General features: G+C 45.0%; 1 protein-coding gene across 1 annotated transcript in view; it reads left to right on the forward strand.

The window, feature by feature from the left end:
• The first annotated feature begins 505 nt into the window (after positions 1-505).
• TXLNB (taxilin beta) overlaps positions 506-27,985 on the forward strand; it is a 269,051-nt gene continuing 241,571 nt past the window's right edge. The window contains exon 1 of the mRNA XM_073575698.1: positions 506-555. The gene's annotated coding sequence lies outside the window, so the exon portion shown is untranslated. The remainder of the gene's footprint in view (positions 556-27,985) is intronic.

Below are 27,985 nucleotides of genomic sequence, written 5' to 3' on the forward strand. Positions count from 1 at the left end.
GAAGCAAAGTGAGGACCACACTTGGGTGATTATGCATTGGAGGTTGCTGTGAGGTGAGTGGTGAACTAACCATTTTTTTTACCTTTTGCCGGCCCTCTGAAATTTATTAAAATGGTTGCCAGCCGTCCGCCTTCTTGTAGAACTCGCACATAGCAAATTATAACAAATCAGGATCTGGACTTGAGAATACAGATTTTTGTAAAATTGAGTTGATTTAAATTCCACTAGAATGATTTTGCAAATATCTACTTTTGATGATTCCTAATATACAAAAAGAATCAATAGGGGTTAACTATTCACTATCATGGCCTGTAGTCATGATGGGTATTCTCTCTCACAGTTCATCCCATCAGCTATCAGCTGTTAAATGGACCCTTCTAAATTTGGCATCTAGTGTGCTTCTGACACAGTGTCATCTGTTTTACCCCCCCTTCCCACTCCATAACTTTCCTCCTAATGTCCAGCCTCCAGCTCCAGTTGTCTCTTGACCTCTCTCTTTTTTTGGCTTTGGTCTTAACAAGTTCCATCTTTCTGTGCTCCTTGAATACTGATCTGGTAAGTCATTTTCAATTATTTTTAAAAAGTAATCTTTACATTTATTATCATATTTTTCTATTTTATGCGACATAGATTATCGTTCCTGAATAATCATCTCACTATCTGTATAAGATGATGTGCAGTAATTTATTTGTGATAGCTACATGTAAAAGTACAACTATTTTACTATCTGGTCTTTTAGGGGCAGAGTACACTCAAGCTAATAAATGTGAACTAAATAAGATTAAAACGTGTCTTTCTAGAGATTATCAATGTAAAAAATAATTAATATTGGAGTTCATGTATACAAGGTTGCTTTCATATTTCTATAACACTGGTTTAGTGTTTGTGCCATGGCTGTAGCACTAGGACGTCTTGGGGTATAACTTTACCAAATTATGGTCATTTTTGGGATGCAAGTTCGGTTCAGTTGAACTATTTAATGTAAGTGATAAAATGTATCTTTATACTGCCATAATAAGGTTGTCTAAGATAAAGTAAATAGTATATTACAATTAGTTTTCATCCTTTTGTGTTACAATTACTTGCTTTAGTTATTTATGCATTATTTTCTATACTATGTGTTGTATTGTAGATTGTTTTTGTGTATCATTTGCATTATGTTGATGTTACATTTTATATCATAGAGAATATATTATGCCTCATATTTTCTTTGCTCTCTTTAAACGGATTTTCGGTTATAGTTTTAACAAATCGTGGGCAGGATTTAAGTGCTGCCTAAAATAACTCCTGTCTGCACAGGTGTCATATGTCTGAAAGGCTGCAGAGGAGAGAACATAGAAACACACTTGCTAACATTAGCAAAGCATACAATCGCTTAAGAGCCGACTATGAACACTGTTTATATTCGAGCCTGTGATATTTGCATATGAAAAAATTACACTTGTCACTTCCTAATTAGAACTCTTTACCCATCCAGCTGGCAAAATATTACAGTCTGTGGTGATAGATGTGATTGCTTGCATATGAATATATGGTTTATTTACTACTATGAAAGGCATAGTACAAAATTATTTGCTTCACCTACCTAGTTAAAAATTTGGTCCATTGTTGAACCCCTTGTTCATATGTCAGGTCCTGTGCACAGCTCATCGCTGATAGAGTTGACCAGCAAACTTTGACGAGTACATGATGCAAGATGTTGGCCCTATAACTATTAAGGCAGGATCTGAAGGTGCATGAGCAGAGAGGTCTCAGTGGCTCAAACTTACAAGGATCACTGCCCTGAAGTTAGGACTCAGGGTAAGCAAGGAAAAAATTAAAAGAAAGTGATAATTTGCAAGTGGAGATGGCGGATCACTTTGTGTCACTTTATTGGCCAGTTCAGTAGTCTCTGGCTCTTGCAAAGCTTTCACCTTTCGGAATCCCCGATGTGGATATTGATTAGCTATGGCTAGGGCAACATCATCATTGCGTCAGGCGCCCAGATGACATTGCGCCAGCTTTAGCTAATCAAAAGCCATGTCTGGGATCCCTGAAGATAAGCGATACATGGACCTTCCATCCAGTGGCCTACTGAACTTACCGATGAACTGGAGTCTCATGAATTGATCTTCCCATCACTAGTTATAAAGTAATCTTTTTATTTTAGACAGGAGTATAAATTACCAGTCTCAATAAATCTACTTAATGTGTCTCAATTACCATATGCACCATTTTCAAGTTTTGTTTGTTATGGGAACTTTGTTATTTTCAACCAGGGATTGAAAACCTACCACAATTGAAAAGCTACCACAGTTTGTTGTGTAACCTGTTGCTAGTAGCAAGTAGCAATTTTGAAAAGATGAAGAATTTTTGTAATTATTTCTATGTCTAAATATATCATAAAATGTAAATATACATGTAAAATTGTAGATGGTTGGCTTTAGATTGCCCATTTAGAGACGTTCATAGGCTCAGCTATAAATATCTTCCTTTAGCAGAGATGATTCTCAACCACATGGAAAAAAACAACCTCTCCCTTGTTTACTTACAGCAGACATGAAGAGGCAGGCAAATGTTCACATAATGATGTATTCCACTTAATTAAATATCTGACGACTCAAAAACAAAGTCATATATAAACATATATTAAAATTAACTAGGTAACAGAATATACTGTGATGTTTTAAGTGGGGAGTCTGCTTCATCTAATAGGTGTAATTTACAAGATGTGAACTAAATAAGATAAAAACATAAAAGAGAGCAAACACCATTCCTTAACTTATAAAAATTAAATACTTTCCTTGTATAATAAGCATTTAATTCAAACAATAAACAGTACAATGTATATCTAGAGTTTAAAAGGACTTATCATATATGCACTACGGACTTGCATTAACTGCCAATATGTAAAAAAGCTATAAGTATAAAATTAAAAGCAAGACCTCAGTAGATGATAAAAGACTGAAATTAACCCCACTGGAGAGACAGAATAAAAAGGTATACTCCACCACCAGAATGGTGCTTATGCACACCAACATGTGTTTCGCTGTTACTTCCTCAAGAGGCAACACTTTCCTTCACCCTAATGTTTTGTCATTTAATAAAAATGTTGCATTCCTTTGGGGCAGACCATGACAAAATTTGAATTAGCAGTGCCTACTTATATGAGAGTTGATCAGTATTGTAATTGTGGCTACTTTAGTGTCAGAACCCGCTGACCGTCGAGTACTCACCAGTGGCAGTGCAGGAGGCTGACCTGGACGTCTGGTGCCGGGGAAAAGCCCGTGGCACCGGGGAGCAGGGAACGCGAGCGGCACTAGTGGTGCAGAGGCAGCTAGCCGCTCGCAAGAGAAGGCAGACAGGACCTGCGGTCACGTGACAGCATGTCAGAGGAGGGGGCAGAGCTGCTTCAGCTCCAGGTGGCAACTGCAGGAAGGAGCAGAGGTCCCAAGGATGTTAAAGGGGTAGCAGAGACAAGCGTAATCACACAGACCAAGGTCAAAACACAGAGAGGGCGGCGCAGTACACAGGGGCAATCGGAAGAATAGTCAGAAACGTAGCAAGAGATCAGTTAACCAGGACGGGCAGTTGAAGGTACAGAAACGTCAGGCAGGAATCACAACGGGGGCGGAACCAGATCAAAACCAGACAAACAGACAATAGTACAGACACAAAGCACAGCAGGGTCAGACACACTCAGCCAACTACAAAAGGATGGTCTTACAGTGAGGCTATAAAAAGCCTTCCAGGACCCAGAAAGACGCCATCAGAGTTAACCCTACAATTACCTAATCCAAGAAAACCAGTAAACCATGACATTGAGTAATCCAGTTCCTGCGATGGAAGGAAAGAACAAATCCATACGTCACCATCATAGATAGTGACTTTCACATCTCACAATGTATACCATCGTACAAGCATATGTACACAAAATCATCCAAACTGCATATTGCAGTGTGTAAATGAGAGGTTTTATTTATTATTTAATTTAAATTTTAATTGAAATATAGAGATAATAAAACCATTAGAAATTAAAACTGGCCAACTTAGCCAGATTTTCCCAAATAATCTGATTTGTGGCTAAAAAAGTTACTGTGGATTTCAATACTGCAAAGCCAATACTTGCCCCCAAGATAAATAACTATTATTCACAGGTTTCCTAGGGTTATATTGAACCCCTTTTGAGCTTTTTTTTTTTTTTTTTTTTTTACAAACAAAGCCTCATTAATGTTAAATGTCCAAGTGACCTCAACTTATCTGTCTAGGTGAAAACAAATAAAATCTGGTGGCAAGTAAACAGTTATTTAATAACACACTACACTGTCCGGCTTATTAGACTACTTAAATTGTAGAAATGGTCCAAAAATTATCCCTTTTTGTGGGAAAATTGCTTTGCTGGTGTTTATAGCAGTGCAACCTAAGAAGTCACACAGTGTGGTACAAAAAAGGTTCCATGTTTGGGGAGCTTAAAGAGCTTTCTTCTTTGCTAAATGAAGAAGTGAAAGCTTTTCCACAAGGTGTTCAACATCTATTCCTTTATTTACGGAGGAAAAACAGATGTGATAAGCAATTTTAAAAGTGAAGTAATTGCTTCTCAACAAGTATTGAAAAAGGATCTGTAACTAGTTTGCTCTTCTCAAAGCTAGTAAAAAATTACAAAAACATTTTATCAAGCCATCCAATTAGTATTCTTTTTATTAAGGATAAAGAATAGTCTAGCTGTTTTCAAAGTGAAGAAACAGTTACTTGTTGTCAAGAAGCCCAAGCCTTTCAAAAATTAGCCTTGCTTTGTGAGCTGATTGTGTACTTTCTAGAGAGCACATCAACAGTACAATCTATCACTGTGCAGCCACAAGTTGAATGGCTAGTCTAGTTGTACAGTGGCAGTGGTAGCAGCAGCAGAAGTTGCACAGTGAAGCATTATCACGGGCAGGTAATAAAATGTCTGGCAGTCAGCATCCTGAGAGCCAGCAAGGGCAGTCCTGGCAACAGCAGTACAGTCTAACACTCTAAAACAGGTGGCAGGCAGCCAGGAGATGTGTGGCTGCCATGGCTGTGCACTGGCAGTGGCAGCATCAGAAGTCATACAGAAGAGAACTAGGAAAGGTAGGCAAGGAGATGTCTGGCAGCATAGTGCCTGCAATGACAGCCCCAGAAACAGTATTATTACAGCAAAAATTAGATGATGGACAGTAGATACCAAGGTGAGCATGAGGCATCAGCACTTGTGGTAGCAGAAGGTTTTGTTGAAGACAGAAAAAAAGATATTCAGGTAGGCAGATGGTATGGTTGATTTAATTATTGGCATTGGCCATAGCTGAATGAAAATCGGTACTGATACATGCCTAATTCATTTTGAGAAATCTAAAGTTTTCCATGCTTGTGGTGGATAATCTGGTCTGCTTTGGTATGACAAAGTCACATGCCATGCTGAATACCATTTCTGACAATATTATGGAGGCTGGACATTACACCAATAGCAAACTTGGTAGGTACTTGCCACTGGCCCAAACTGCAGACCCAGAAGATTATGGGATAATGGCTAAGGGTATCTGTCTGACTCTGAACAAGGACACAGTCTGGACACAACTGAACCTGGATATTCAGCAGGTTTTTCAGGGTGGCACAATGGTAGTGAGGTCTGGTCTATCATGTCAAAGATATTATAACTGTTGTTGCTGCCTCAACTACTTGTAGGCTTAAGATTGGCAAAGGTGGGTGAACATTGGGTCTGTGAGGATTGCATAGAGTAGTCTGCTGACTCGTTCTGTGGTCAGTAGAAATACTTTCCTCAAAATATTTGCAGAGCACATAAAACAACTTATCCTGGTGATAAGCCAATTAGGAGTACCTGTCTGAAGCTAGCAAAATTCCCTCATTTTGCTTTTATAGTTAGCGTCTAAAAGCATGTCTATCCAAATAGTAATTCCTTTGCTTGATTGTATTAATACACCTGTAATCCCACAAGCATTCCAACTTGCCGTACTGGTCAGCACAACCAATGATTCATTTTCAACACCCGCCAGCAACGATTGGTTCTCATGACCAGAATGGTCATTGTCATTTTTACTCTGATTGTTCATCTTGTCCCATGCCTGTGTCAACTCTATGTCCTTTTCCACTTTTACCTGTTGCTCATCTTGTTCTCCCCACTCAACTCCCTCTTCTCTTCCAAATCCTGCTACATGTAAAATGGATCTTTAGGGTCCACAACTGATGCATGAACATGTAAATGGCTATTCTTCCTCTATGCCCTCTTACAATCTGGTAATATATAAATCGTTGATTCCATACTTGTCTCTTCTGACAAATTTGGTCTCCTTTTTGAAGGGCTTCAGAAGATTACATGCTTCCTTCATTAACTGTTAATGGTGGATCTCAAAGTAACCTATGCTTCAGTTTGACAGCTGCTTGATATAGTTCATCACTGCTTTATGCTGCTCATACAGACTCTTGAAATCCAGTGGGTTGTGATGTCGTCATAAGACAGCAAGAATGTTCCTGGCATTGCCATCACATTGTCATGACATTTCCAAGCTGCAGTTGATGGGAATCTGATCAGCATGAGAGTTGCCACTTGATGTACAGAAGCAAATGGGCCGCTCTACTTTTGTCCTTCAAGGCTTTCAAGCTGTAAAACCTTTTTGATTGTGGTTTACCTTGCATAAGCAAAAGAAGGAAGGTCAGTGTGAAGTTACGCCTGTACCCTCTGGATGTTGGGAATGAGGTCATGTCTTTTGAGTGGGATGGGAAGAAATTGTAAGAGGAGACAGATCACTGCTGCCTGGTGTTGGAAATGTTCTAGTTCCCAGATGTGGAGGCTTGACCACCTGTCCTTTTGCAATGGTGCATTGCTGCTACTACAAATATTCACCCAGCGGGCCATGAAACTCATGTATTGTCCCTGCCCATAGTTACTGCACCAGGTATCAGTGTAATTTGGAGGTCAGAGACAAGTCGAGAGAGCGTCCTATGTTTTCCTTCATGTGAAAGCTTTCTGTAGGTAATAATGAATGATGGCTTGATATCTGCCAGTGAAGCTGAGCACACAACATCATTTCTCAAAAGGCAGAAACTTGACCAGGTGAGAGTGTAACCGGCAAACCACCAGACCACTGCAGGCATATGTGTGTTTCCTAGACACACAATCAGGGATGGATATTTGCCTATGCTATGGAGAAGGAGAAGGTTGCATACTTGGAGTACAACATGCAGTAGTGGTGGATGAAAGTGATGAGGGTGATGATGACACTGACCAGACACTACATGAGGATGCAGCCTGGTTGACAAATAGATGGGAGTGACAAAAAGGGGGAGGAAGTTTGCTCTGCTTACTGACCTCCTTACTTTTCCCAAATGAGCAGGTGATGTCGCTTCATGCCCTGATAGAAAGCCATGGTTCATAGTTTACATGAATCAGGATGTCCATGGCTACATTTTTTCTTGCAGTCTGTAACTGACAAAGAATCTTCTGGCGGCAACAAGCAAAATAACTTCCATACATGATATGCCAATGGAGCACCCCGAAGGGCCTTAGGGTACTCGGTACCGGGCCAATTGACTTCAGTGGGGGATGTCACGGTGGCAGTGACCCGGTCCATGGCCCTGGGCGTCCAGTAATAAAATAGAGGAAAGTTGTGTGATGTTTAAGTGTAACGCCACCCGTGGTGTTCGACGATGAGTGCCGACGCTATGGTTTCAGTCCTCTGGGGCTGATGGTGACACAGCAAAGAATGGTTTAGCTCCCCACGGGTAGAGCGGGGGCCCCAGGGCAAAGATATTTGATTAATGGTTCAGATGGCGGTGAACGTTGGGGTGCAGAGAAATAAGAGGAGGACACAGAAAGGTGCAGGTTTCTTTATCTTTTACTTGCAGGTGGTTGCAATCCAGGGTACCACATACAGGTGATGGATTGAGTCCGGCTCGCCTGGAGGCATTCAGAGGATCCACCTTGCCTGGTGAGGTTTGGGACCTTCCTTCTGCGCTTTGTTTTTGGGTCCCTGCTGTTTGTAACTAAGCTGCAACCCTCTCTTGCGTGATGGTTTCTAACATGTATGGCTGACAGTGTGAGCCTATATCACGGGTACTGTCCTTTTCACCGTCAGACCTGGGCTCTTGATCTGCTGCCATGCCTTCAGGTGTTCAATGTCTCCGAGGAACTTGCAGTCCCCTGTACTTCCAGATTCGGCTGTCAGGGCGTACAGCTCCTGTTCAGCCTAGGACTCTGGCGTCCTCTTTTTATATCAGCGCTTCGCTCTGGGGTCAGCTCTACGCAATTTTAGCTTCCCCAGAGCCTTTTGTCTCCGCTTCTATCTTTTCCCTCTTCACAGATCAGCTCCCCATTTCCAACTGACTAACTGTCGTGTGTCATGAGCTCAGCTGCTCTCGTTTCCATGACAACTCCCTGTTTGCTCTCTCAGCTGACTCCTTGCTGACTCACTAACCCCATCTGCTGGCTAGAATTTATAAGGCAGCTCCCCTTTCTGACCTGCAGTAGGAATTGTCATGTAATCTATGTTACCTGGTATGGGGGCCCCCCTCCTGCCTCCATGCATGACCTTAGAGGGAGGCAATGTCACTGTGACAACCGGACTCTCGGGTGTCACACCAACAAGTACAACTCAGCACCACTGCAAACATAACGTTCAAGCATTGTTAAGCCGCCTTCATCAACAGCACGTGTGGCATCGAAGCCATTCTGCTCCGGAGCTGCCCGCAAAATGAGCTAATTTTGCCCCAGATGATCTTTTAGCCACACATCACCTGTGCTGTGTATTGCGGAGGCCAACACTCTGGTCCTTTGATGACATCACCTCCTCAGCCCCCCTGTCTGGTTCCCAGGTCTTGTTCACTAAAAAATCGCCAACATCATCCCAGACAGTTTCCTCTCTGGGGCAAATGACATGAGTTCCTTGCTACCCTTCTCCCCTTTCCTTATTTACACCTTGAGATTTTCCATGGCTCAGAGAGCTACTACAACTGCTAGTGCACCTACCACCATGGCTCGCAAACCAGCAACAAGCTTGGCTTGGGTTCTCCATCTCTTCCATCACCTTATCTTTCGAGCACTAAGCCTGACTGTTCAAGTTTTCTAGTGAATCAACTGGAAGACCTTCTTCTGGTGTAATATCTTCCTTAGCCCCCAAAAGTGCAGTAGGTTAGGGGTCTAAGGGGCAGGACAGAAACAAGTTTCATTGACGGCAAAGAAATTCCTCTCCATGCAACATTTTGTGTTACGATGGTGAATGAGATGGACAAAGCAGAGCACTGACTCAAGCTGATGGAGCCACTGTCAGAGCCTACATTATCGTGCTGTGACTGAGACAAGCAATGTGACATATTGTCCATTACAACCTCCAGTTTCTACCCACAGATTTGCTTGTCAGAATTAAAGTAAGGTAATTGTGACCGGCACTCCATGATACTACTGCCAGGACTATAGTTGCCAAATCTCTGTGGTGCTGATGTTAGCGGCTTCTACATTTTATGTTGTGGTATGTTCTTTTTAATTTCTCATGGTACCATGTCCGTTGCGAGGGCCATGTTTAACTTCTTTACCAAAATTTGTTACAAGCCACACCTAACTAACTCTAGAAAACGATGGAATAAATCAAATGCAAAAGGCAAAAGGCAGGGCTCACGTCACAGCCAAAAAGGCTAATGTAAAACCAGCCTGCCAGTAATATTGGTGCAGCCGAGTACCTTCAAAATTCCCCTGTATTCGGGTATTGTGTATGGGTCTAATATTGGATTACTATAGCAAAGAAGTATGTAAGGTAAACAGTTGATTTTAAAATTCTGGATTCTGAAGATTTATAATTTGTATAAATAAATTAATTTAATGATTTACAAGTATAGCCTAAATACTATATGTAGATCTGGTGTATTTAACCATTTCCCGTTGTCTGTGTAGATTTGCATAGCAATCATACAAAACCCCAAAAATACTCATTAGAGACTCTTAGGACTCCCTGCTAAATAAATATAATGCTAATTTTCCTCTTAATAATCACCTTGATTTGCATATGGTATAAGAAAAGTCTATGACTATAATTATGTGGCTGCTACCTGTGCAACGAGATGATGAGAATCTGTGTAGAACATTCCTTTCGAAAGGAAATGTAATTAGCAATCAAAAAGCTGCAAATTTATCCTAAGGCTGCGCTCACACAATGCGGTGTGTTTTACAGATGACAACAGCTGAAAGCATTTTCACTGTTATTGGCCATGCAGTTATTCAGTGAAACAGATGTGTTACAGCCTTAAATTATATGAGTGGGTCTTTTTAGTTGCAGCAGTCCAAGGTGATTTCAGACATTTTTAATAATTAATAGTTGGGTGTACATTATTCCCAGCCACAATCAAGAATAATCAAGCAAAAGTATTTAGCCTCCCATCGGATACCATATAGTAGTTGAACGTAGTTAGCAAATGGCATGTGGATACAGACTTGTACAATTCTATATCACTTTTGATGAAGGGCATAATATACAGTAGTGTAGGGCGGATTGTACACCAAGTATCAGCCATAATTCCGCTAATAATCCACTTGCAATAACTGACACCCATAATCAATGAGAATGCCCATTGATGCAAGCTACAACCAACCTCAGAAAGAATGTCCTTTAAGTGTCAGCCATAATGCTTCCTAGTTGTCAAGAATTTAGCAGTCAGCAACTGCATTGAATACTCTCTTCTTCCTGATCCCATATACTTGTCCTCTTCTCTGAAGATAAACTTTCAAAATGATTCTGCTGGTAAAGAGATTAGTGGTATATATTAAAATTATTCCTCTTTATTTTTCATGCTTGCTTATATAGTACCATCATATTCCTTAGCACTTTAAAGTATCACTGTCCCATCACCAGGGCTGCCACTAGGAATCTCGGGGCCCCATACTGGCAAAATTTTTGGGGCCCCCTTGAGTCTCCACCCAGGCTCCACCCCAGCCCTGCCCTCCACCCCTCGAACTGTCCACAGTCCCACTGCTCTCTCTTGGAAAAACTCCACTTCTCACCAATCACACATTAACAGTTCCTATCACCAGATCACACATGTAGCCGGCAGCTTTTGTTTTGGCCAAAAGATTTTTTAAGCCACCACCATAACACGGTAGACACTTTTGGCCGACCTCTACTCTACTGTATTAAATATTTGTTAAAATATGCAATACAATTTAGATATATTTTTATTTATTTTTCAATATTTAAAATGACCAATAATATCACATACAAGGAACAAATACCGCTACACCATATATTACCACCACATAGTGACCTATAATACCACATACAAGGAAAAAATACTGCCACACCATGACCAGACCACATATTACCACCATATGGTGACTGAATACTACAATACTGATCAGTAATGAAATAACACAATACTTTCACCATAAGTGTCATTATACACAGGAGACCTGTACTTAGCATGCAGTGTCTGCGTACAGGTAATACAGGTCTAAGGGGCAAGGTTTCTCCTTGTGGAGAGTGACATGCCAGCTCTGGCTTGTCAAGGTAAGGAGGCTTATTCACCGTGCAGTGCTCCTCTGGGAAAATAATATGCAAATTGCCTCTTCAGCAAAAAAGAGGACTTGAACTCTATAGCACCACCTGTTAGTAGTAGCGATCCTACAAGTCACAATAAACCCTTTAACGAGTCTTGTAATATGACTTAGGATAAGTCATATGACTTATCCTAAGTCATATTACAAGACTCGTTAAAGGTTTGATTGTGACTTGTAGGATCGCTACTACCAACAGGTGGCGCTATAGAGTTCAAGTCCTCTTTTTCGCTGAAGAGGCAATTTGCATACAGGTAATGCAGTGATCCATGACATTATGCACAGGAGCTCTGTATATAGTATACAGTATATAGGTAACACACTAACTCACCAGTGACGTCTCTAGGTGAAGTCCTTCATCTTCGCTTTTCATCTTTAATCCAGCACAGACCGCCATCACGTCTTCCAGCCAGGACTCGTCTCTGCAGGAAATAACACAGTTATCTAGAGCTCCGCTTGCAGAACACATTACTTATTTTTTTCCCAACTTCTACATTACACCACATGAAGAAAAAAAGGTGACATAGTATCACTCTGCACAGTAACAGGAAAGCCCCCCATTTAAAACAGTATACTCAAAAAATAAAATAAATACATCACTGCAGTAATAATATTCTTTAATTAGCCCCTATGGTAATAATATCCCCCATCCTGACCCCCGTGTGTCTCATTCCTGGCTTCAGTCATATGTTCTCTCATCCTGCCCTCATGAGTATCCATTCTGCCCCATATGATCTCCCCATCTTGCCCCATCTGTCTCCATCTGTCTCCTATCCTGCCCCCAGTGTATTCAATCCTTCCCCGTATCTCCATTCTTCTGCCCCATATCTCCATTCTTCTGCCCCGTATCTCCATTCTTCTGCCCCATGTCTCCAATCATGCCCCGTATCTCCATTCTTCTGCCCCGTATCTCCAGTCATGCTCCGTATCTCCATTCTGCCCCGTGTCTCCATTCTGCCCCGTGTCTCCAATCATGCCCCGTATCTCCATTCTGCCCCATGTGTCCAATCATGCCCCGTATCTCCATTCTGCCCTGCATCTCCATTTTGCCCCGTGTCTCCAATCATGCCCCGTGTCTCCATTTTGCCCCGTGTCTCCAATCATGCCCTGTATCTCCATTCTGCCCTATGTCTCCATTTTGCCCCGTGTCTCCAATCATGCCCCGTATCTCCATTTTGCCCCGTGTCTCCAATCATGCCCTGCATCTCCATTCTGCCCCATATCTCTAATCATGCCCCGCATCTCCATTCTGCCCCGTGTCTCCATTCTGCCCCGTGTCTCCAATCATGCCCCGCATCTCCATTCTGCCCTGTGTCTCCATTCTGCCCCGTGTCTCCAATCATGCCCCGCATCTCCATTCTGTCCCGTGTCTCCAATCATGCCCCGCATCTCCATTCTGCCCTGTGTCTCCAATCATGCCCCCATCTCTATTCTGCCCCGTGTCTCCATTCATGCCCCACATCTCCATTCTGCCCTGTGTCTCCAATCATGCCCCCCATCTCTATTCTGCCCCGTGTCTCCATTCATGCCACGTATCTCCATTTTGCCCCATGTCTCCAATCATCATGCCCCGTGTCTCCATTTTGCCCCGTGTCTCCAATCATGCCCTGTATCTCCATTCTGCCCTGTGTCTCCATTTTGCCCCATGTCTCCAATCATGCCCCGTATCGCCATTCTGCCCCGTGTGTCCATTCTGCCCTGCATCTTCATTTTGCCCCAAGTCTCCAATCATGCCCCGTGTCTCCATTTTGCCCCGTGTCTCCAATCATGCCCCACATCTCCATTCTGCCCTGTGTCTCCAATCATGCCCCGTGTCTCCAATCATGCCCCGTGTCTCCAATCATGCCCCGTGTCTCCAATCATGCCCCCATCTCCATTCATGCCCCGCATCTCCATTCTGCCCCGTGTCTCCAATCATGCCCCGCATCTCCATTCTGCCCTGTGTCTCCAATCATGCCCCGTGTCTCCAATAATGCCCCCCATCTCCATTCATACCCCGCATCTCCATTCTGCCCCATGTTTCCAATCATGCCCCGCATCTCCATTCTGCCCCGTGTCTCCAATCATGCCCCGCATCTCCATTCTGCCCCGTGTCTCCAATTATGCCCCGCATATCCATTCTGCCCCGTGTCTCCATTCTGCCCCACGTCTCCAATCATGCCCCGTGTCTCCAATCATGCCACGCATCTCCATTCTGCCCCGTGTCTCCATTCTGCCCGCATCTCCATTCTGCCCCCGTGTCTCCATTCTGCCCCGCGTCTCCAATCATGCCCCGCATCTCCATTCTGCTCAGTGTCTCCATTCTGCCCCACGTCTCCAATCATGCCCCGCATATCCATTCTGCCCCGCATATCCATTCTGCCCCGCATCTCCATTCTGCCCCGTGTCTCCATTCTGTCCCGTGTCTCCAATTATGCCCCGCATATCCATTCTGCCCGCATCTCCATTCTGCCCCATGTCTCCATTCTGCCCCACGTCTCCAATCATGCCCCGCATATCCATTCTGCCCTGTATCTCCATTCTGCCCCGTGTCTCCAATCATGCCACGCATCTCCATTCTGCCCCGTGTCTCCAATCATGCCCCGCATCTCCATTCTGTCCCATGTCTCCATTCTGCCCCCGTGTCTCCATTCTGTCCCATGTCTCCATTCTGCCCCCGTGTCTCCATTCTGTCCCATGTCTCCATTCTGCCCCCGTGTCTCCATTCTGCCCCGCGTCTCCAATAAAGCCCCGTATCTCCATTCTGCCCCCTGTATCTCCATCCTGCCCCCAGTGTCACACTCCAATCTGCCCATGTGCCTTCAATTTACCCTGGCAGGATGGAGACACATGGTCCATGTGTCTCCATCCTGCCAGGGAAACATATTGGACGCTTTCAGTATTTAAATTAAAAAAAAAAAAAACTTTCTACTTACCTGACCGCGCTCCTGCAGTGAAGATGCAGCTGCTGCTGTGAGCTGAAGGACCTGTGGTGACGTCATCGTCATGTGATCAGGGGGCGGAGCTGAATACGTCACCACAGGTCCTTCACCTCTTTCATTTCTGCGCAGCTCTCATCTGACGTCGGCCCCTGTTGCTGCTCTTCTGATGTGTGCGCGCTGCACCCCAGGCGCGGCCACAGCACACAGCACTTAGGGCCCGGCCGCAGCACACATTACTTGGGGCCCAATGACTAGAAGCACAGGAGTGGGGCCCCTGACATGCGGGCCCCCCTTCTGTACTGCTGTTCACCGGGCCCCATACAGCAGTAAGGGCTGTCATGCCTTGATGGCGGCCCTGCCCATCACTGTCCCCGATGGGGCTCAAAATTTAAATTCCCTATCAGTATGTCTTTGGAATGTGGGAGGAAACCGGAGATCCCTGAGGAAATCCATAAAAATACAGGAAGAACATACATACTGTATATATGATTTTTTTTTTTACTGCAGACTTCTGTGGACTATCCAATATAATAAAAAAAATATATAAATATATGAGACATTAATAGTGGCTGCAGAGCTGAATAAAACTTTTTTTCTATTTTTTAATTTCTCATCTCTGTTGCAGATGTATAAGCTCGTAAAATTTAGATTATAGTTTATGTTACAATGTACTGTGTATAGGCTATTTAATATTGATTCTCACAATTGAGACTTAAGTATCGATACAAAAACCAAATACAATAGTAATACGTATTGATTGACCAGTTTGCAGGACAGTAATAACATGTGGTCAATATCCTTGGTACTGGGAGATTATTTGTGACTTACTTTGTAAATAGTCTATATTAGATTAAATATTGAAGGCTATGTTTTAAATTACTTAAATTACGCCAATTTGATTAAACAGTGAATTATTAGTAATATTTTTGGAGATATCGATTTGATAAATAGTTGGTTAATTTTTGCTTTACTTTTGCTACAACATTTTGGCTGATAAGTAAAGTTCTGCTGATCTTCTTGTAGACTGAACCTTTCTTGTGTAAAGAAATTATTTTCTTTTTCAGATCTTGTCATTTCTCTTCCATATGGTGCCATTGCTGACATTAAGAAATGGGAAGAGGTTTAACATGTTAAGTAATATCCTTTTATGGTCAACTGTCTGCTGGACACCTGATTAATTAACAATTAGACTTACTTGTGGTTGAATTGTTGTTAATTATAATTTTGTAGTCTAAACTTAACTTTGGTCAAAAGATAATCAATGGGTTATACTTATTTTTTGCAACATAGTTTGAATGAGTTTGTTAGGAAAATTACTATTTTTGAGTGTGCAAAATAACAAATCTTGTTTGCAATCAATGACCCACATTGGTGGGAGTATTGTGCAGTATGGTAACATAGAACTCATTTATGTTGCGTACTGTCTATCTAGACTGCATAATATATAAAAAAAACAATACAGCAGCACTCTGTAAGGGATAAGATATATGCAAACATTGAACATATAGATGCATTTTTTTCTATCTATCTATCTATCTATCTATCTATCTATCTATCCCATATCTATCTATCTATCTATCTATCTGTCTATCTATCTTCTGCAACAGTGAAATTGCAACACTAAGAAGGAAAAGAATAACTAATCTCCTGCTATTGTTGAGTCCAAGACAAAATCTTGATCTACTGCTGAAGGGACTAGACCTCCATTTCAGCCTCCATTGCTAACTCTGCACTATGATGGAATTTGAGAGCAGTGGTGTAAGGTCAATGGAATGCATGTAGCTGGATGTCTGGCTCATATCACAGTATTGTGGCAGCACCTTCTAATGGTTTGTCCAGACACTGATTGATATTGTAGGCTAGGTATTAGGAATGAGTGAACCAGAACTGTAAAGTTTGGGGTTCCTACCGGTGTTGAACTCCAAATACAGACCTCTCCCGGAAGTGCGTGAGAAGTCCATGTTCCTGAGTTTGGATGCTTAATAAAGCTTGTTGAAAGGCTGCAGCATAGCCAATCAACAAGCTTTTAGGTTGTGGGCACTTCCTCAGCCATTGACATGTATTGGCATTGCGGTGGTACCCCGGCGAAACACGTGCCACAACCTGTATAAATACTTTCATCACCCGTGAGAGGACTGCTGGGATTATACCAAGGATTACGTCGGAAGTGCTGGGATTATTTTTTAATAATAAATGGGTAAACCAGGGAATGTGTAGGTGAGTCTTTATTTAATTTTTTTTTCTGTGTGTGTATTTTTTTACTTAGTAGGTTAGTAATGGGGGTGCCAGATAGATGCCTCTCTTTTACTAACCCCTCGACTTGATGCCCCGATACACTCTCTCTCTTTTGAGAAAGAACAAGCTATTGTTCGAAACACGTAATCTACTACTTGTTACTCATGTGAACACACTATTTTTTGCTCTGTTTTGGACTTGTTTTTAACAATAAATTGGACTTGAATTTGCAAAGCTGGACCTTTTTTCTTTTTCCTTAGCCTCAGATGTAGCAGCGGCAGCATCTACAGGAACTTGGGATACAGGAGAAGTGAAAGCAGCACAGCAGGGCAGGTCGCTCACCATGTGGCAGGTTATTGCTTGCGCTGATGCCCTCAGAACAGGGGCAACACGGCTGAGGGAACACCCGCATGCAGTGAGGTTGACCAGGGTGGATGCTGAGGAGCCATTGGAAATGGTCTGACCCAGGAACGTGCAGTGTGACAGGCAGAGGAGTGCAGAGAAAGATGAAGTAACGTGTAACGTACAAGCAGTCGAAAATGTTGTTTTACAACCCTGATGGCATCACTGCATGGCCTCCCATCCCCCACACACCAACTTACTCACTACTCCAGGCCATGCTGTGAAGTCTGTCTGCTGACAGCTCCATGCTTTGTGCCTCTTGCTTCCTGCCACCTCTCTGCATGTTTCCTGGCTGTGTGCATAGGGGGCAGTGCCAGAACTCTCTGGTTCTTATGAAATCAGGGTGCACCTGTATAATGTGTCCCTGGTCAATTACCAAGAGGCCTCTAGTATTTAGGGCAGCTCCACCCAGTGAAACCTGCCTGTGCAATGTCTTAACTCAGTTAGTGTCTTGCTACTGAGCTGCCAGGTCCTGTCCTGTGTTTTGCCTTCTCTGGAGGCTTCACTCCTAGCTTTGTCTTGTACTTGTCCTTGCCATCCTCCAGGAGGCAGAATATCCTAATCCCTGTGTCTTTGTTCCTGTACCTTGTCTCGTATCATTACCTTGTCTAGACTCTGTCCTACCTCTTTTTCTTGTTCTCCTTGTCTGTGGTTATGTTCAGTCAGTGTCTATCCTGGTGTCCTCTCTCTCTGCTTATGCTTCGCACTCTTGTGGCTCTGCCTGCTCAGTACCCTTGTGACTCTGCCTGTGCTCTGCACTCTTGCAGTTCTGCTTCTGCTCTGTACTCTTGTGGCTCTGCTTGTGCTCCGTACACTTGCGGCTCAGCACTCTTGCAGCTCTGCTTATGCTCTGCACTCTTGTGGCTCTGCCTGCTCCATACTCTTGTGACTCTGCCTGTGCTCCGTACTCTTGCAGCTCTGTTTATGCTCCGCACTCTTGTGGCTCTGCCTGCTCTGTACTCTTGTGACTCTGCCTGTGCTCCATACTCTTGCGGCTCTGCTTATGCTCCGCACTCTTGCAGCTCTGCCTGCTCAGTATCATTGTGACTCTGCCTGTGCTCTGTACTCTTTCGGCTCTGCTTATGCTCCGCACTCTTGCAGCTCTGCCTGCTCAGTACCATTGTGACTCTGCCTGTACTCCGCACTTTTGCGGCTCTGCTTGTGTTCCGCACCCTTGCAGTTCTGCCTCTGCTGCTGTTGACTGCAGATCCTCACCGCAGCCTCGCGGTTCCTCACCTCCTGTGTGAACAGGTCCCTACCTGTTCCTTCATACAGCACTCCTTCCTGCCCATGTCCCTGTGTCTCAGTAGTGCCTGCCTGCCAGTGTCTCAGCTGTGCCTGCCTGCTAGTGTCTTAGCTGTGCCCACCTGCCAGTGTCTCAGCCGTGCCCATCTGCCTATGTCTCAGCTGTGCCCATCTGCCTATGTCTCAGCCGTGCCCGTCTGCCAGTGTCTCAGCCGTGCCCACCTGCCTGTGTCTCAGCCATGCCTGCCATGCTCACCTGCCTGTCTGCTAGTCATGCCTGTCAGCCATACCTGTGTCTTATCTCCCCAAGTGAGATCAGCAGCCTCAGCCAGACACCATCCTGGAGTGGCACCTGGCAGCTGCCTGCCGCACAAGCCTGACCTCACCATCAGAGGCTCCAGTGAAAACCAAGGCAGCTGTCTTAGTCACTCCCAATCCAGGGTAGTCTGGTTTGTGGCACAGTGGGGCAACAACCCCTTCACTTGCGCCAACCTGCCAAGGTGTCAGAGTGACATGTTGTAACTAGTGATGCGCGAACACTAAAATGCTTGGGTGCTCGTTGCTTGGGTTAAGCAAATTGGAATACTTGGGTACTCGGACAGAACAACGAGCCCAATGTAAGTCTATGGGAGACTACGAGGATTTTTTCATAGACGCCGGTATAGTTCAATGCGGCGGCCGGGGGAGTCGGCGCTGACATGTTGCCTCTCGGACCCCCCTCCCGCCCAGCCTGCCCTGCCGCTGGGGCCCGATGCAGGCCCCCTCTGCTCATAGGGGCTGCATACTCCAGTCAGGGCATTAATGCTCTGACTGGCGGCCCTGGGGCCCGGGCCCCTAAGCACTCAGGGGCCCCGTCGCAACTGCGATCTCTGTGACCGGGGATGTTATGCCCCAGCCCATTCTGTTTTCTTATGCATTGACTGCAAGGCCTGCCCTGCTACCAAGTCATATGCAACCCAATAAGCCTTTGAACCCACATACTGGATTGGCCCAGGAAAATCAACATAACATTATTCATTTTGTACTCCCATTCTGTTTTCTTATTCATTGACTGCAAGGCCTGCCCTGCTACCAAGTCATATGCACCCCAATAAGCCTTTGAACCCACATACTGGATGGGCCCAGGAAAATCTGTGGCGCCCCTGAGGGTTCAGTCACCACAGAGATACTGCACCTCATCCAGAGGTGTGGTATCCCACTTCCCAGGTAAGATGGGGCACCTGACAGCACTCTTACACCTGCACCCAACACACACCCAATAGTAGCAGGGCACCCTGCATGTACCCTATGGGAGGATGATCTCATCCCTGCTGGTTGGGAAGGGGTGTGGGGAGGTGGGTGGAGCTAGAGGGTTCAGAGTGGGAGAATAGAAGGGAAGTTGAGGCAGTCTTCCCATAGGGGAAGAAGTGGAAGGACGTATGTAGACAGTCCTCCCATAGGGGAGTAAGGACAGATGTGTGTGGAGCAGCTCCTTGTCAGGAGGAGCTGCTGGGAGGGAGAGTAACGGAGGAAAGCTCCCAGTGGAAGAGAAGGAATGCTAGAGGCACGGAGCAGTGGCTATCGTGCCCATGGGGCTCATTCCACGCTGACAGATGTTAGGTGGAGGGATCAGATCGCAGAAGGGAATTGGCCCCTAGCCTAGTGAGTGGACAGCGGACTCAGCTAGAAAGCTGACAGTTGTGGCACCTTTAGGTACCTCAGCCACTAGCCATAGTTATCTTCTCTGAAAAGGCAGCCATAAGGGAGCAAGGAAACGCAGAGAGTACGCTATCCGACAAGGTCCGTGGCTGCTGCCCTGGGACACTGTTGTGTAGGAAGACACGAGAAAGCAACACAGTGAGACGGCCAGGAAAGGCACATACTGAAGGGAGTGCTGGAAAGGTTTTCTCCATCTGCCTGGAAGTTTGCTGGACCTCTCACCTGAAGGGCGCAGCACCAAGCGGGCATCTGTGTACACCAGAACTGTGAGTAAAGCTTTGGAACTGCACCCTGCTGTGTCCTCTGCATTCTTCCTTCGTCACCTGCTCATCCCTTGCTAAGTACTACATTACCATCACCTACTACATCCTTATACCAACCACTTCCCTGGGACAACACCTCTGCCTGTGGAGAGCTATTCCAACTCTGCTGCATTACACCATCAGTCCCAGAGGATCTGCACTGCAGCACTGGTCGCCTCTGACCAGAAACCACAGGTGGCATCATGAACACTTTATTGCAAACTCTTTACTTTTCCCCTGTAAATATCCCCTTTTATTGGACACCCAGGGCCACGGACCGGGTCACCACCGCTGTGACATTGCCCATTTAAGAAGTGGACCAGTACCGAGTATCCATACTGCCCTGGCAGGCATGCCAAATCCACTTCAAATTATTCATTTTGTGCTCCCATTCTGTTTTCTCATGCATTGACTGCAAGGCCTGCCCTGCTACCAAGTCATATGCACCCCGATAAGCCTTTGAACACACATACTGGATGGGCCCAGGAAAATTCCACTTCACATTATTCATTTTGTACTCCCATTCTGTTTTCTTATGCATTGACTGCAAGGTCTGCCCTGCTACCAAGTCATATGCACCCAATAACCCCATTCCCCCCTTGAAAGAAACATGGAGGAGGGCCTCTTAACAAAAAATGTCCCATTAAAAAGGAGTCGGTCTCCTAGCCTTGTAATGCTCATACACTAAGTGTGTTGGCTGGCAAACATTTTCCCCTGTGAGGTACACCTCAACCTTTTCCATAACAAGTATTTAACGCCCAGCAAAAACACCCACCCTTGTTAGGATTTTGACAATGGCTGTAGCAGCACGGTACACGTTAACGCTGGTGATCTAGTGGTGGCGGATGATGAGACGTGGAGGAAGGCCTGATTTAAAACTATGCCCAATTTAAAGGAGCGGGTCTCTTAGACTTGGAATGCCCATACACTAAGTGTATGGCCTGGCAAACATTTCCCCCTGGGGGTAGATATGAACATAGTGTTAGGAACAGCGGAACGCACTAAATAAAAATAATAATAAAGTGTGTTCGCTGCTCGGGGTCCACCGTGCATTAGGTGATATAACCGCAGCTAAGTGGTGGCAGGAGCAATATGGCGATAATGCGCACAGGGTTAAACGTCACCCAGGTGCGCAGAGCAATCTCTGTTAAGTCACAGAGATGCCAAAAAACACAAACACAAAGACTGAGCCTGTTGAGGTCACAGTACTCAGTATAAATACACACACAGTATCAGGTCACAGGAGTAGTCTATCTAGACCTACCGTGTGCGCGGCGTCGCAGCTGCGGACGCTAAGGAGAGCTGCTATTGTAGCGCGGCGTGGACACTGCTGCTAGACGACAATGCTATGACGCAAGCGCAATGTCGGACGCTAGCGGCTGTGGATGTTGCAGCAGAGGAGCGCTGGCGCTGATTCTAACTCAGTCCCTGACCACATACGTAATATCAGAGGGAAGGGGTTTCATAATGAGTCATTCACCAGAATCGTACATCCATCCTCATACACACAGCAGCAAGTAAGTCTATACTAGCGCATGACAGAACAGCCATGCGCGCCTTTTATAGCAGCCGGGACCTTCCGCAAGCCTCCAGATCTCTGAGATGGACCAATGAGATCTGAAGCGGGACCTGAGCACATGACTCTCGATCTCCAATGAGAGATCGTCCCATGAGCGTGCTCAGTAGGAGGACAGAAGGACTTAAGGGGGTTTTACACATAGCGATATCGCTAGCAATATCACTAAATCATCACCGATTTGGTGACGCAGCAGCGATATCGCTAGCGATATCGCTATGTGTGATACTTACCTCCGACCGGCTCCCCCGCTGTCTGTCACTGATCGCGCGAGATCGCGCAGCTCCATTTCTCGTCAGGCGCTTCCTGCTGGGCTTCCTGCTGGCGCCGACGAGCGATGCGCGGACGCAGACTGGAGGACGTCAGGATCGCTGCATGTGAAAGGTATGTAAGGACCGCTGTATCGCTGTGAGATCTGCCTGTGTGGCAGCTCACTAGCGACCATTTAGTGATGCACCAGCGATCCTGACCGGGTCGTATCAGGGTCGGGATCGCTGGTGCATGGCTAAATGTAAAGGGGCCTTTAGCCTCAGGAGAGATTTGCTGCAAGGCAATGTCCTCTGCAATATCCTCTGCAGTAGATAAAGAGCAGGAGACTGCAGAATGTGAGGGTCTGAATCCCTGCGGAGTAAACGCAGAAATCCGACTCCTAACACATAGTGTGTACATTTTTTTTAGGGGCATCATAAACACCTTGCAAAACTGTAAAGTGGTTTCCTACACAGTTGCTGCTGGGAAGGTGCATGTTTTTAGTAACAATATGGTGGATGAATCGTTAGATGAAGTGATCTGTAAAAGGGGCATGGTGATGACAGGAGTGGGAAAGTACATGATCAATAACAGCAGTGGCTATGGGAGATGTGAGATCCAGGAAACAGCCCACAATGATTCGTCCCTTAGCCACCATCAATTACCAGAATCGGTGTCATGCCAGTTTGAAGATCGGTGTAACAGATGCGCGTGTGAGACTGAGCCTAAGAAATGCCCATCCAAAATATGTTGCCAAAGATGCACGTGCCTGTATAAAGGACAAGGTGAAAAATGTTCGTGAGATGCTGAATTAGAGAAAGCAGATCAGTGTTGGAGGAAAACCAAAAAAACTAATGGATGCTCGTGAAAAACTAAGTTTAAAGAGGAGTGCACCGTCCGTATCTATAAACACACCAGTGGCACAAGCTTCTTCATCTTCACCCATACATATTACCAATAATATACAAATGTCACAGTCTAAAATTAATTGTCCTAGTGTAACGAAAAGAAATGGCACAAAACGTACATAACAACAACCCTTGGAAACACCTGATTCCCTCTTTATAACATATGGATGCTGATGGTATTGATGACTTAGAAATTTACCACATCCAGACCAATAAGATGAAGATCACAGCTGCAAAAAATGTGCAAAAAAGTCAGTGAATGTCTGGAAAATAATTTTCTCTAGGGCAAAGTTTACCTCTTACTAAAGTGGTACCGAATGAGGCATACACAGTTCTCAGGTGTACTCAGCGTGAGATGCTTGAAAAATGATGTATTCTGATTTGTCCATGTCCACATTTTGAAAGCGAGCAGAAAAGAAGGATGATAAAGCGGGAAGACATGTGATTTTGGTCAGTAAGGAGGTGATGTCAGGTACAGATAGGTAGATCTGCGTGTCATCGGCGTAGTGATGATATTGCAAACGTGCCATTACATCAGCTTTCCCAGGCCGAAGGTGTAGATGGAGAAGAGTAGGGGTCCTAGAACAGAGCCTTGGGGAACACCGAAAGACAGGTGTCGAGGTGAGGAGGTGGTGTGGGAGAGGGAGGCAATGAATGTCCCCCTACCAGTGTTACATTTTTTTAAAGACTCTGCCGATAACCCCAAAAAGGACATTTGCAACACTGGCCATGGCCGCATCAGCAGGAGTAATAAAACTACCAGCGTTACCATCACCATCATGATCAGGCACATGGCAGCAAAGCATCCGACTTTGTTGGTTGAACACCAGGCTCCATGAACAGTGTCTGCAGATGATACCACTGCTTCTTCCGCTGTTGTGCTTGCAAGCCAATCCCCTTTCCACTGTGCATGCGAAGATGCCTCCTACCCTGCACCTGCCTTTAACCACAGTCAAACAGCACCATCATCAAGCATGTCCACATTCTTGTCCCAGCACAGCCTTCAGTTGTCCATACCCCAGTCATTGGACCGTAAGCAGAAAGACGCAGCCAAGGGCCCACAGGCCACAGTACTAAATTCACAAATTTCTCATCTGTTTGAACTCTAAATGTTGCATTTTATGCTCGTGGGAGACAGACGCTTTCCACAACCTGATGGCGGTGACAGTAACAAGGTACTAGGTCCCCACCCGCCAATATTTCTCTGGGAATGCCGTCACGACATTACACAAGCAAGCACGTGTCCCACATTACCCTGGCCATCAAAAATGCTGTTACAGGGAAAGTGCACCTAACCACGGACCCGTGGACAAGTGCTTGTGGGCAGGGATGGTACATCTCGCTGACGGCACACTGGGTTTGTGTAGAAGTCATGACCCAGTCGAACATTGGGAGACCATGTCACAGATGTATGGAGGAGACAGGTTGTGGAAGGCTTGTATGTCATTTTTAGGGTTTTGAACTGTAGCCTATGGGCAATAGGAAGGCAGTGGAGGGAATGGCAGAGAGGAGAGGCAGGGGAATAATGGAGGGATAGTTGGATTACTCTGGCAGCAGAGTTTTGGATAGATTTTAGTGGTGCAAGAGTGCTAGAGGGGAGGCTAGAGAGCATAAGGTTGCAATAGTCAAGGAGGGAGATCATGAGGGTGTGCACAAACATTTTTAAATTTTCTTGGAATGTACGGATCCAGGAAATTGTTTTTGAGTTGTAATGGGCAGGAGGAGGCAAGGGCTTGGACCGTAGCTTGAAAGTGAGGGCAGAGTAGAGTATTACCCCGAGGGCATGAACATGCGGGAATATTTGTCCCGGTGTGCAGTCCCGGCATTACACAGGCACGTGTCCCACAACATTACCTGTGCCCTCGAAAATGCTGTTACTTGGAAAGTCCACCTAACCACAAACACGTGGACAAGTGCTTGTGGTCAGGGACGGTACATCTCAGTGAGATCACAATGGGATAACATAGTGGAATCCGGGACCCACTCCAACCTTGGTATGGTGCACGTCCTCCCAAACCCGAGTATTGCGGGCCCTATGTCAATCTGGGTTGCCCTCACAGTCTACAGCTCCTGCACCTCCTCTTCCTCCTTCGCCTCCTCTTCAGCCTCCAGCTACAAAAGGTAGCACATCAGTCACAAGCTGGAAGCACTGCAGCACAGCCAAATGAAAGTGGGAACAGGCTGTGCTGAAGCTAATATGCTTCTGTGACAAACCCCAAAATGCTGAAGAGTTGTGGACAGCTATGAAAGAGCAGGCAGATCGGTGGCTGAGATGGCTGAACCCACAGCCAGGCATGGTTTTTGAAAAGCAACACGGAGCTGGCAGATCTGCTCGGAAAAGTGCAACGCTGGAAATACCCATTTTGGAAAGTCAGCTACAGCTTCATCCGCTCTTGCCGTGATTCAGCAGAGCTTGCAGCTTATGGCTCAAAGACTGGTGTGTGATGTCCCCAGGCCTTGGAAATCTATATTGCAGATGTTGGAAAGGATTTGTGAGCTGAAGAGGGCAGTTGGTGAATAGTCTATCAGCATCAACAAGGTTGTCGGTATTCAGTTCTGTCTTCTGACATATGTAACATCCTCCAAAACTTTGACAAATCCACAAAGAGGGTGAGCGTCAATGACACCATAATTATCATCTCCATCATGCTTATCTGTGTTCTAATTTGAAGATTGAGAGTTTTTATAGAGCAAAAACATATTTACAGTTTAACAGTTTCAAACACAACAGTCCTAAGTAACAACTATAACAATAATCCAATAATTAAACCAAAACAAAACTACCCTGTTGGTGACAGCTTACAATCTACACTAAGTAACAACGATAACAATAACTAAACCAAAACAAAACAATCCTGCTCGTGACAACTTACAATCTAAAATGAGGTGGAGGAGATAAAAAATTCAGGGGTGTATTTACAAGAAGTTATTTACAATGATGTTTGTACAATGATATTACTGAGGTTAGGTCTAAGCGTTGGAGGCCTGAGGACAAGGTGGAGGAGGAGAGCATGGTCAGTCATCCTCTTGGTGAGGACACGGAAGTATTGACTGTTAGCAGTCTTGCACGCATGGCTGAGTTTATGTTACGCTGCCTTTCCTGTCACCCTCGTGTTATCAAAATTTTTGGTGACGCGCAATACTGATTGGTGACACTTCTAGAACCATGCTACATGGAGAACTTTACATCTCTTATTCCAGAGGCAGACAGGTGTACTAAAATGTTAGAGGAACAGAGGGCCCTTCTTGCAGAATTATTACAAAAAAATCACATCTGAAAACGGCAGCAGAGGTCAAAGTTTGTTGGCCAAGCAAGGAGTACAGTTGAGAGACACAACTCTAAGTCAGCAAAGACAGTGGAACACTGGCAAAGTTTGGGGAGAGTTTTCTCAGACCCTCCCATCGCCCTGTCCCTGAGGCGCAGGATACTCTCATATGGAGTGTAAGTTTTTTTAAAATGCTGAGGGAGTACCTTGCTGCCCGTACCAATGTCCTCTGTCATTCCTCTGTGTCTTCTAATTATTCGTTATCCAGGCTGAACACGTGGCATGAACTGGCTTTCTCTCCTTGCCACGTGTGCTGTACTCACTGTCAAGGAGCACACGGCGCCTTGCTCTCTGGCAGTTACTGAGCAAATGGCACCTTGCTAAATGGCAGTACCGCTTTTAGTGGCGGGAGACAGCGAGAAAAGTCTTTTGCAGCGCCACTGCTCTAAGGATGAAGCATGCTACTCAGCCTCCTATGCGCTGCTTGTCCACACCAAAAATATTAGCTGTCTTGCCCGCTTTCTCTTAAGCTGGCCCCTTGCCTTTAGGTCACCGGGTCTGTCTGTCTGCTGCATTTCGCTGCAGCGTTGGCACTTCGGGTGCATAGTGCACTGCCCCCCTTGCTGCTCACACGGTCACAGCTGGGGACTCACTCCTGCTTTGCTTTTTTTTCCCTCAGCTTCCAGCCAGGTTTCCTTTCTAAACACGACCCCTCTTTCTGTGTAATGGGGCCTGTCCATTCCCCTGTTCCTTCTGCCAGGAAACAGGGGACGCAGCCTTGACAGTTCCGGACACAGTGCAGCACAGATACCCGCAGCCCGGTCATCCTGGCTCCATACATATCTGGCAAATTAGTTCTTTAATGCAAGCAGCATAGAAGACATGGACTTCCACTTTTCTATAGAAAAGATGACACTAGTCTCATACTTAAAATTTTCGGTGAAAAATAATTTCCCCACTGATAGGTTGTGTATGTTCAGAATTACATAACATCATTTGTGTGATTACTTATTCATACCTATTTGCTTCACAATATATTCATCTTTTTCTTCAAGGCTTTGGAATATAATGTTGTAAGAGTTAAAGCAACTTGTTGAAGTCTGTTTTACGTCAAATGTGAAACTACTTGTCAATTGTCATCTTTACTATTTCTCCATTCTGTTTGCGGCTAACCACATCATTAATGTTATTGAGTTTCTTTGGCAAGAAAACAACAGCTACACCAATAACACATGCTTTTCCTATTAATTCATCATGCTGCTGAAGGAGAAGTGATATTAGGGACCTACATAACATCTGGGACTGTAGTCATCATGACACTGTGCCAACACCCACTGGGGTATAGCTACCAAGTTGACATAGTTTGTGCACATCTGAACAGAGTTGTCAGAAAAAAAACCCCTTCAATAACATGTTTGATGGATTGTCTTGTGGAAACACCCATATAGTATTATTATTATCATTGTTATTATTATTTAGTTATTTATATAGCGCCAATAATTCCATGGTGCTGTACATGACAAGGGGTTACACACAAAGTAATAGATATCGTTTACAAAAAAAATTACAATGACAGACTGTTACAGAGGGGAGAGGACCTTGTCCTTGCAGACTTTCATTCTGCGGGAGTTTGGA

The sequence above is a fragment of the Dendrobates tinctorius genome, unplaced genomic scaffold (genome assembly GCF_039654945.1).
Source record: "Dendrobates tinctorius isolate UK_male_01 unplaced genomic scaffold, ASM3965494v1 ptg000046l, whole genome shotgun sequence".
NCBI classification, from domain to species: Eukaryota; Metazoa; Chordata; class Amphibia; order Anura; family Dendrobatidae; genus Dendrobates; species Dendrobates tinctorius.